General features: G+C 34.9%; 1 long non-coding RNA gene across 1 annotated transcript in view; it reads left to right on the forward strand.

Moving 5' to 3' along the window:
- The window catches only part of LOC118166435, a 157,704-nt gene that overhangs the window by 95,240 nt on the left and 49,894 nt on the right, over positions 1-12,570 (forward strand). The window lies entirely within an intron of this gene.

The raw sequence follows: 12,570 nt of genomic DNA on the forward strand, positions 1-12,570 counted from the left end.
CACAACCCAAACATAACTTATTTTATGCTGTTACAACCTCTTGCTTCATATTTCTAGGGGGGTGAATTTGAATTCTCTCCTTAACCTTGCTCTGTAGCTAGGAAAACACCTTCATGCTGCATGTGGTCTCCATCCAGTGCAGAGGAGACAGAGCAGAAAGAGGATGAATTTTTGAGTACTTCTGTTCCTAAATAAATCCAGAAAAATACTGGCAATTGCTAATATTTCCCCTGTCCTACACAATTCTTGCTAATAGTTATGTGAGCATAGCCAATTTGAAGAAAAGGCCCATTACAAAACTGCTTGGCTGTTTGCTTGTTTGAATAGCAAATGTGTGGTTAACTGCAGTGCCTGGGCACCATTATTCATTTGCGCTGTTCCTTTATGGATCACTTTCAAGGGCAAACACACCTCAGCTGCTTTTCCAAAACAGTTTTATCTAGTCAACCTTGCAGCTACAACAGTAGGTATGTGACTATATTATGTACCAGCTAAATATTGTTGCTTTGAAGCCTATTCACATAGCATAGCATTTTATTTATTTATTTTTAACTAATCTGCAATTGTGGTGAGCCAGCAGGACTCAGGTTAAATATTCAGAATGGTAGGCAAAAGATTTGGATCAAAGATGTTTTCTATATCAGAACCCATAAGTCTTTGCCTCAAGTACATATTTATTTATGAAAAATAGAAATCTTTGAGACTGTCATCTCATTGCACATGATGTAGACTACTGTCTACATGAAGCATACTGTTTCTCTATAAATGTCTACTGTTTAAATGAAGCATATTTAGAAAATAAACTATATAAATCCTTCAAAGGCATATTTTCAGACTACTGCTCACAAAAGTTCTCATTTGGTGACAGAATAATAGAATAACTAAAGCATCTTCGAGCTCTCCAGCTCAAAGTTCCTCCCTGTTCTTGGAAATGCAAGTAAATGTCAATGAAATATATAAAACATTTTGATGAGGAAGGTCCAGGCTGCAAGTAGACATCAAGGAAGCTTTTGAGTATTTACATCATCTAGCTACTTAGCTGTCCTAACATCCATCCCTAAAACTACAATACCCTCAGAATAAACCTGAAAGCTGCTTTCTATCAGCAGCTGCATCCTGTTTGCAGCTATTTGCTATTCAAAGCAACAAGTAATCCAGAAGCTGAAGAAAAGGCCAAAATTTATTCTTCTCATTTTAAAACTCCCATTTCTTTCAGTGTAATAGAAAAAGTGAATGAAAATGCTACCTTCTTACATCTTCTGTCTGCTACAAATATCTCAGTAGGAGGCCCATAAATCTGCCCTACAGTGCATTTTGCCATCAGCCGCAAGTATACAGTTGATGTCCTCTTAGCCATTGAAGTCATTTAGGAAATACACTCAGATTTACAGAACACATAGAGAATAGCTGTCAGACTAGCATGAAAAAAAAAAAAAAAAAATGTTTTGAATCTTTGCCATCAAGAAATCAATTGACTCTGTTTATGGGAGAATAGAAAAAAAAGTTTTCTCTATATTCTTGTTATCCAGAGTCTCAAATATTTGTGATACATTGGGTGGCATTTCTGCTGTAAAAATCCCTCAGACAAGTTATATTGCAACTGTAAATTCTAGATCTAGCCCACAATGTTGGGAAACATTCCCAAGCAGATGGTTTCATTCAATAAAACATCAAAGTACCATAGTAAATAATGCTGTTGAATTTTTTACCAGTCATTTTGTAGTGCTGCATCAAACATTTCCAGAGACTGCTGAAAGTGAAAGGAACAAGAACATTTGGCAGTTAACAGAGTGCCAAAGGGCTGTTTTGGCTGGTGATGCTGAAATCCAGCAAAGAAATGAGTGCCTGAGTGGCACTTTTGGGGATGGTCTTTGACTTGTAAACAGCAGAGAGGACTGGACAGTTAGAGATCGTCTGTTCTTTTCCTGCCTCTTCCTCTCTGAAATGAAGTTTTCATTTTTTCTTGATTGCTGGCTTCTTTGTCCTTGTGTTTTGGGAAGAGATATCTTAGGTGGTCTTTGTTCACTTCACTTGGGCTTCTCCTCACTTTTTAGACAACAGATTCCAATATAGACAGCAGCAGGAAATGTTTTCTCCCAAATCAGTCAAATTTTGCAGATCAGAAAAAAATGTCATCAAAGCAGAGAGAGACTGTGGAATTAGATTGCCTGTCCATATGTCATTGGCTTTATATACTAAGAATATATTTCATATATTAAGATACCAGCACTTGAGAATATACTATTTTATGAGGACAAGGGCAGCAATAGAACAGAATTATCTACCCAGCCAGGCAAGCAGTCTGCAGGTTTCAGTGTCCTACTACCGAAGTCAAAGGGCATGAAACATTTCATTGCAATAAGCCTCGGGGAAATTCTCAAGAGAAAACAAAATTAAATTCTGGGTTTGATTTGTAGTATCCTGCTAGTGAAAGAAAAGGGCAGCTATTTTTACCTCTAAAAGATATATAGTTCACTGCCAAAAAAAAAATTCAAGTGCATTCTTAGAACAAGCACGGGATTCAAAACTTTTTATGAGCTAAATATCTATACATAACACTTCTTCTTTATATTCTTCATAATTAACACAGTACTGCATGGATTAAACATGCAAACAATTTAGCACTTGTTATTAGGCCTTCAAGTAAAAAATCCAAATCAGCTAAACAAGACATAATGTAAGTCCCTTGAAATTTGCTGAAGGACATTTGAAACATAAAACAACACCCTGTTAATATACAAATTGAAGGCAGGATTCATTTTTTCCTTCTCTCTTTTGTCTCAAAGCACAGAGTAAAGATGAGTCAGTTGCCAACATAATCTAGCTCTCCTGCAGCAGCATTCACAGATCTAACATTGCTTCCATGATCATAATTCTTTTCCCTGTCAGCTCCAAAAAAACATAACTCAGACACAGCCTGGTTCACAGTACCCCTGCCTCTGCCTAAGCTAGTTCTGAGCGGTTCCCTGTGGTACAAGTGGATTCTCACTACATAACAGGATCGAACATGGGTCAAACACCTACTTTTATCAGAGCAGTGTAAGTCAACAGAAAGGCAAACCTATGTTGGATGCAGAGACAATATGTGTCACTGTGTTACATGGCAGGGGATTCCCTAAAGCTCTGGATGCTTGCAGGGAGGCCTGAAAGCCACAGCTCTACAGCAGTACAGTTTGCCCACTCTCCCTCTCATCAGACCTCTAATGGTATAACAGAACAGCACAATCATAAGAACAACAAGAAGAGCAGAGGCAAATATAGAAGAAGCATGAAAGATAATTTAAAAAGGTGCATGCAATTTTTAATCTTATGCATTGCATATGAATCTCTTCAGGTTAAAAAAAAAAAAACAACAACTATGCACAAACAGGACTTTCTTCTTCCTTAGTCATGACACACTTCAATGAGATTTGAAATGAGTACAGGAAGACAGAACAAGATAACAAGTTTATCTCCAACCCTAAATCTTCACACTATTTATGATGTTAAATTTGCAGACTATGTATGCTCTCCTCACTTTCATTTCCATAAAGTAGCATAATAAAAGAACAACTAGATGGTAACAATTTTTCTTCTGAACTTCCCATTCTGAAAAAAAAAAATATGTACAGACCTGTGGGTTCTGGTATTCCTTTTTACTTGTGCAGAATAATCTCCCTTTTGTATTTTATCCCTTCTTTGTGTAAAAATAGAGAACAAATGTTCTGCTCCACTAAGTGATATGAGTCATTCACACAATCTGCTGTACCCCTTAAGGGACTGTCACTGCCTTTTGCTCTTAATTCATTAATTTTACTTTTCTGTTATACTGAAGAGCTGCTAATAAAGTAACTTTTCTCAACTGATATTCAATCTCTTCTATGCCCCTGCAGGCACCTCTTCCTCTTCAGGACTAAAAATACAACGTGCTGAAGTCTCCCCATAGATCTCATGATGGAGGCATATATCTTCTAACATTCACTCCATCTTCTTAAAATACCCTCTGTTTTGCAGACTGCAAATAGGATAATGTCAGGCAGCAGTGTCTGCAAGTGTAAGAAGCTTTAAATATTACCCACTACAATCCAACATACACTTGCTCCTACTGTAGCACAAACTGACTAGCCATTTTCTAAGGAAATTTTTACTTTCAACTCTCAGCTGTAGGATTTCCTCTGCACTTCTGAATTAATCTTAGAAGTGACCTTTAAGCCATGACAAACTAGGGAAAAAAAAAAAAAAAACGGGGGGGGGGGGGGGGGCAACAAAAAAAGGAGAGGAGAACATGCACCTTTTAAGACATTTTCTTTTGCTGTCTCTTTCACAAAGTCCTTAACAATTAGGTTTTCCTTTTAATGAGGGGTTAACAGCAAAAGAACAGCAACTCCATCTCATCTGAGGAACACTGGTATATTGTCCCAGTTTATACCAGTATAAGATGATCTCCCTAAATCTTATCCTTATTTATGAAATATGTCAGCAGTTATACAAGAGAGAAACAAGGTAACTAACACAAATATTAGTTGATTAAACAGTAAATAAGCTTGCAATCAGTAATGGGTGACATGTATTGCAAGAGCTCGCTTTGTAATTTCAGCAGTTATAATGTTAGATAGCATTATATTGCTCAAAAAATGATATAGCTAATTGTAAGATTAACTGGAAACTTGAGATCTAAACATTGTTTGCATTATTGGAAAATATCTTATTTGTTTCACTTGTCTTTGATTCCAATTCTTAGTTCATACAGTATGTCCGTGTTTGTAGACACTAATAGGAAAACATAGGACCAAGTAGAAGTCCATATTGTAAGTAATTTATTTGGCACTTCTGACATTTGTAAAACAAAGAGAATACTGACTAATCATGCTATTTCAAAGAGAAATAGAGAGCTTTTTCTGTACAGTATTCACTTCAATTAATCTGGAGAGAAAAGTGCTGCAAAGTGCAGTGATTCTTTTCTATTTAAGGTCATTTAAAAGTTTAAATAACTAAAACTTCCGAAACATGCATATAAATCCATGAATCATTGTAACACAACTTTAAACTACAGTTTAATCACAGTTTTCATTAAAAGGAGTAAGGAAAATGTGTTACTTACTGTTATGGTTATGAAAAAAAATGTAATCTGTTAATAGGATGTAACTGATGTATGAAAAGTAGGTGAATCTAGAGTAATAGCTATGACACTGTTAAGTGGCTGTGCAAAAATTTAAAGACTGACACCTTTTAAATATCATCAGGTAATAAAAAAGTGAGTAAGGATTAGGGAAATATCTGCAATACTATATGAATATGTTTTCATGAACTCATTATAAATCCTTTTACCTCTATTGTAGCAAGTGTGTACAGAATTGTCCTAAATTCAGACTGAACCAATAAAATTGTCTAAGGGGTTCTGAATGTCAGTACCACTATTCCCTCTGTGCCTCTCCTTAAATACTGCCCCAGAATGGCATCCCAGCTGGAATTTCTAAGACTAGAGTGAAATGCCAGTTCTCTTAGGCAACTGTGTGACAGCCTTGCCCACATTTTGAAGTCTATGCTTGTAGTCATGAAGTCTATGCTTGTAGTCATGAAGTCTATGCTTGTAGCTAAGGGTTGCAGATTATTTCTCCAGGGTGGGTGCTTTCATTTATTTATTTATTTATTGCATATTCCTTGAAGGAGCAGAAACTGTAATCTATTTCTTAACATCACAACCAAAATTGTTTTCACATGGTATGAGAGAATAAAGCTAGAGGCCCATTAGCTTAAGATACCCTTGTCCATTTGCAATACATTTGGCATCTGTTTCCTTCAGCTAAAGCAGCAAGGCCCATCAGGGCTACATTACTGAGCTGGTAAGTCAGTGGGAAGTATTTATTGTTTGTGAGCAATCTGGAGGAGGACAAAAGCTCTTCTGATATCAAATACACTTTCTAATGGTTCTAAGACATAAGTGCAGAATACCAGATACACAGCATATCGAGTTAATGCTAGTCATTCAAGGTAAGAAGAATTGGATGTGTTGTTTTCGCAGAAGCAGGAATCTCTCCGTTTTTTGATGACCTTATCACAAAGCACTTGAATATAATCTAATGGCTAGTTCAGATGGCAAATGAGGGCCATTTGTGTGGATGCTGTAGTGGTTGGCAATACTTTATTAGTTTCTAAGAACCCAAAGAAAATGAACATGATGAAGATGGTGGAGTTGTCCCTAGAAGAAACCACAAACCATATTTTTCAAGTGAAGGAATACTCCATTACTGCAGTCACAACAATTTAAGAAGATGCAGGGTATCTTGTAATTGCAAAACAATGAAAATGAAATAAATTAATAAATCAAAATTCAAGAAGCTTATTTGGCACAAAGTAAGTTGGTCTCAGATGTTATTTCTCTTTGGAACCTAGAATGAAAAGGATCATTGAAACTCATGAGCAACAAACAATTGCTATCACATACTGAAAACATGATAAGAAAATAGACAAAGGATCAAATCCAGTATTTTGTTTTGTTTATTTTTTAGGCTACAGCGATCAACAATTATTGCGTGCAAAGAGCTGTTAGCAAGGCAACACAAATAAACTGTCTGAAGTAGTTTGGAGCTTTATTCTCACATTTTCTTTAATCCTCTCTATAAAAAGTACTGAAAAGTACTGTCCATTAGCTTGTATCATCTTCTGTGTCATGCTGAGATGATTTAGATGATTTTATCCTATTTATAAGCATTAAATTTTCCCTGATTTCTTTCACAGTATTACATTAAGAATGAATTTAATCTGCTGTTGTTGTTGCTGTTGCTTTTATTTTATTTTATTTTATTTTTTCCTAGCTATGCTTAATCAATAACATTGTACTTAATGCATTATGTAACGTTTGAGCATTGCATTTTGGCACCCTTCTGTTTACAATACAGCTTCAACTATTTGCCTTTTAAAATTAGTACAGTAATATTTTGCAGCCGATGTGCCTCTTGCCATAAATTCAATTTGTGAAGAAAACATTACCTCAGAATATAGTTCTATTCCTGAGTCCAGGAAATATCCTTAGTTGTTTTGGGCCTTATTCAGCTATGTTAGATATTTATTGCCTGTGTTATTGTGGCACATCCCCAGTGAAGGATGAGCAGGTTAAGTATCATTAGAAGTTGAGTTATGGTAGTACATACACACCATATCCTATATTAGTTTCTCCATTCTCTTTGGGACTGCGTAAAACATACATGGTAGTATCTCTCAAGAACTGAGAAAGGAGATACGTATTATTACAATTCTGGGAAAAAGCAGCATTAGAAGATTAAGGCCAAAATCCACAATTGGCCTCAGATCAAAGGATCATTGAGCAAAGGATCAGGCAAAGATCCTTCCCTCATCACCAGCAGAGCTGGCTCCACACTAGAAGCATAATGGTCAGAAAACATGAAGTTATTTAACACTCACTGATGTGGCTCTTTTGCTTTTGGGACCTCAGCAGGAGAGGTCTCGGCTAAGCCTAGAACTGGCTGATGGAGGCTGGCTGTGCTCTCTCAGGTCCTCAGGTATTTGAGCAGTATGAGTGGGCCCAAGGGATAAACCAGCCAAAGTTCTCCAAATCTTATTTTATTTGCAGTACTGATTGATAGGCTTCCTGTGGCTGGTTTTTCATTGAGGCACAACATACTATTACCAGCAAGTTATTAAGCAGGAACTTCATATCTTCACTTCTAATTTTAAGAAAGATATGCATATATGCTATGTGTAACACACACTGTACCTCAGTTCCAAGAGACTTAAAAACAAACAAACAAACAAACAAACAAACACCATCACATAACTCACAAGAAAGAGGAGTTAAGCAGAGCTGATAGATATACAACACATTGAACTTTAAATTCTGTAAGTGTAGACCACAGACAATACTGGCCCAGATATGTCAGAAATACCAGTGCAAACTGTTAAAGTTACAGCCACTTTTTTTTTTTTTTTTCTGTATCATTTTCTATGACTAATTTTGACCAAAAGCATTAGAGGGAAAGGAAAATGAAGAATATGTGTGGTGTGAAAGAACCCCAAATTCTCAAGCTCTCTATTGCCTTTACAGAGCACTACAGCTATTGGCAATTTACCCTTGGAAAAGGAGCTGTCAAGTAAATGTCTTCCTATTCACATCATGTGGTATGTACAGATCCTGAGCTGATCTATGCCTCATGATTGAGCAGACAGGTCTCTTCCCTGCAATCAATGTCGATCAGAAACTGTTTTTGTGGTACTGACAATCTGATGGGACTAAAATAAAATCTTCTAGGCCCTTGGGTAATGAAAAATTATCTACGCGAAAGGAAGAAAGAGTACAAAAAGGATTTCAGACACCTGTTTATTACCTTTCAAATTGTAAAAAGGTATTTCACCAGTAAGTAAATAATCCTTTTTTATTTTTGCTTTCTTTAAGAGTATCTTGATTATGACCTGCACTACCACAGCAGACCAGATAGCATCCAATCAGCTACTTCTGAAGAAAAAATGCCATGTCACTGGAGTGTTGAAAAGAGTCAAAGAGAAATCCGGTTAAATATGTCATTCTCTTGATTGAATCAAATGCTATTAGACTGTGTCATATATTCTGTTCTATAACCTCTGACCTTTTTAGGTTATCATAGTGGGAAAAGAGAACTAGAAAGATCTGTGTCTTCTGGGTAGCATACATCTGGAGATATACATGGTACTATGTGTATTATCTACATAGAAAGGTAAGAAATATCTCTTCTTGTTATGCTTTGGCCAGGACACAGCTGTTAAGATTTATGATGCTAAGATTTATGATGGAGGTATGGTGCAAGTTCAGATGATTAAAAAGTAACACGATGAGATAATTGTTCCATAATGCGTTATTTCCTTAAATAACCTCACTGTGTCAAGCTGTGAACAAAACATTGGTCCCATCACCCTCCTTACATTTGTAACTCTGTGATCTAACTATCAATTTCCATATATGAATTCTTTATTCTGAGGTCCACTACAATGCTTAAGAGTTAAGCAAATTTACATAATCACAACTCTTCACATTTACATTTCATTTTATTGATAATTCATGAGTTATATCAAGGTAGACTTGCTTGTGCTAAAAAAATATGAAAGGACCATGGTTCCTGAAAAGTATAATGAACTTCATAGAAAAAAAAAAAAAAGAAAGAAAAAGAAAAAAAAGTTCTTCTATTCTATGGAGTTCTTTAAAGAATACATTTTCCCTCAAATAATACAATAATACAACACATTTTCCCTCAAATTTGTCATACCAGCTTGGAAGGAGATGGAAATAAATGTCCTTCTGTTTTTAGTGACCAGAAATTTGTACTCAGAGGTAGCTCATTCAAAATAATTGTATAATTAAAATGCAGAAATAAATTACTTGCAATGTAAAGAAAAAAACCTGAGGCACATTTTTTAGAGCACAGGAAACCTTCAGAGGTTTCATCACCAGTGATGATCAGGCACTAACCTGTGTATACTGTGACAGAAGTAGGGGTGGCAAAAATCACCTTGCATTCCCATGGACTCCACACCCCAGGGCTGCAAACATAATAGAAGAGCCAAGAGTAAAAAAGCACTTTGAATTTTACCAAGTACTCTGGCTCAGGGGCCTAAACCAGAGATAGTGGAAAGCACAATCAATTTGTTTTTCAGGAAATATCCAGTCTCCATAAATTGATTCATAGGATGAAGCTGCCAGCAACCAGTGAGTAAATGTGCAGGAACTTAGAAACATGCTGAGAATGTGTGAAATAAGGAAGTTTAAGCAACTGTGGGGAAATTTCTTCTGAGCTAGAAGAGCTATGCAAATTTGTCTCAGAAAAAAAAAAAAAAAAAAAAAAAAAGCTGAGACACCAAATAAGAATTTAAATTTATTTTAAAAATGTGCCCAGAGACACCTGTCTGTCAACATCTGTTTTAATTCTGAAGGAAGGGAAGGACATGTTTTCATAGAAGGAGATGCTGTTTTCCCTTGTGGTCAAGGCAATTCACATTAGGCAAGGTGAGCTGTGATTAAGAAAAAAAAAGCATTTAGTTTTAGAACACTATTCTGAACACTGTAGAGGTCATTTATGTTCATACTTACAATGTCTTCGTAAACCTGATGGCTTTGGCTGAAGCTTGAAAATCTTGGTCCCTATAGCTTTAAAAAAATAAGGCAGATTACAAATAGAAAATTCATTAAATATAGTCAATATAACATATAAACCTTGACAAGTAAATAAAAAAAAATCTGATAAAAAAAAGCAACAAAATAGGCAAAACTGATGAAATTAAATACTTTTGACTAATTCTGTAATTCCATGCATCCTACCACCTTCCACTTTATTTCAAAAATAAAATGTAAACACACAGAATATATTTTACATCATTAATGTTTGTCACTATTGAAAAAAAATATATATAAATTTCCATAGAAGACTGAAAATGTAAGTTATGTAAGAAATTATTCAATATTAAATCATTTAATAAGTAACTCTAAATTTTAATCCAGTTTTGCTTTAAAGAGTCTTTTGTACATTTCTTTACGGGGACAAATGAATACTTGTATCACTTTGAAACAAATATCTTTGAGGTATATGTTGCTAGATTTAGAAGAATACGTCAAAACTTGTGAAATGTCACATTAAAACCTCTATATAACAAAATATCTTTTAAAACACTAGTATTTTAAAAAACTCTTTATGGAAAATTTCAGACAAAACTGTTTTTAAAAGCAAGTTAAATGTGGGTAGCATATAATTTTATATGCAATATAAAGTGGGAAGACTTTTTCATTATTATCATCACAAAATCCTACTTCTGAAGCATCCACCTTCTGAAGAAAGTAGGAGAGTTGAAGAAATGTGAATAAGTAAAGTTTTCCTGTTACAAAAACTAGGCTCTTTATCAAATAGTCAAGGCACAAGAAACCTTTAACATTCAAAAAGTATTTTGTTTTCCTGGTATTATCAACAAATATGTATGAAGGATCTACAGCTGGTCTTGGGAATTTTGCCCCCGTGGCTTAAATTCGTAGTTTGAAAACCTGTCACACTGACTGAAATAATAAAACTTGTTGATTGTTTATAGCAGAAATTTCTTAGTATGGTGCAGTTTAAAGAAAAATAAATTTCTGGTGGGACTCCTGACAATTTTGGAAGCTAGCTATAGTTCTCTTATTACTGATACTCCCCTGGCTTACACATTCATATACACAGTCACAGGTGGTTCAAAGACAAATATGTAATCTACCATAAGAAAGCTGAGCTGATTTAATAATGACCACTATGAAATATCAATACAACCCACTCTGAGGGGATTAAGGAACGGCCAACTAACAGCCCTCAAAAAGCATTCGGCAGTAAGTAAAGAGTCATAAAACAAGGCTTTTTATTTTATTTTATTTTATTTTTCTTGTAGGCCTGGTATAAATAGACATTTAAATACAAGTCCTACCAATAGGAAATACTATCTATAGAATTTATTTCTTACCTATAGAAAATAATCACTCTTGAAAAATTTGTGAATTCCTCAAAATTGAAACCCATACTTGAAGAAGGTCTGAGGGAAAACTGAACTATTAAGTCCAAAATTATGGTACAAAACCCAAATCTTGCAAGGGCTGAAGAAAATTTGACCTTGAATCTTTTCAAATGCTTTTTTAACTTTTATGTTTTCAAACTGTCAAATGTCTGAGCAGCCCAAACAGTCTTTTTCTAACAACCATAATATCTATTTTCTATTTCAGTTTATTCAAGGTCTAGAAATCAGCCCAGCTAAGACATTGTGATTACATAAGGTCAGTCACAGAATGTAACTACACGCCCCATGTGAAATTGATTCAAAAGTCTTTAATGCTGTATGCTATAGTTGATCAACACCAAAATAATAAATAAACAAATAAACCTTTAAAGAGTCAGTATGATAAATACATGACATTTTTTTCTGATTTAGTTCTATATCCCAGTGATTACTTGCAGTGACTAGTTTAACAGTTTTCTTCAGGTAAGATGACATTTTGGCATGACTGTCTCTTTCTATTGTTGATAGCTCTGCAATTCTGTTTCATTTGTTGTCCTAATCAAGAAAGTGTGACTTATTATGCTATTTGCATTTTTTAATTATGTCCAAAAATCTCTACACTAGTAATAGATTACAAGCTAATTCTGTCCAGTTCAATGGTAGTGAGGCCTCAGATTTATCTAATTTGTTTTCAGAGAAAATTTGCTTTACCTTTTACCTTGATACAGGCGGGATGGCATCAGACACAAACTAATCAACTATGGTTACATTTTGCTGTTTACTATATCACTGACTTTCAGAAGTGGATGTTTTGTTTCATGTAATTACTGTGCAGGTTTTTTTCTTAGGATTATACTGAGTCTTTATCTAAAGTATCTGTCTGTGAGCTGTTAATAGAGAACACATTATTCATATCAAGATTTCCTTTTTAAATTATCTTTATCTTCCTTTTTTAATATTACATCACATATCCCTCTTAAATATAGAAAAGCTAACTAAATATTGATGTGCCTTAGTGCCTTTCATATGGAAGAACATATATATAGTAATTATTTTTTAATTCTATTCCAAAAACTGTGAGTCTTCAACCAGGATGCA

Source organism: Oxyura jamaicensis, chromosome 4, assembly GCF_011077185.1.
Source record: "Oxyura jamaicensis isolate SHBP4307 breed ruddy duck chromosome 4, BPBGC_Ojam_1.0, whole genome shotgun sequence".
NCBI classification, from domain to species: domain Eukaryota; kingdom Metazoa; phylum Chordata; class Aves; order Anseriformes; family Anatidae; genus Oxyura; species Oxyura jamaicensis.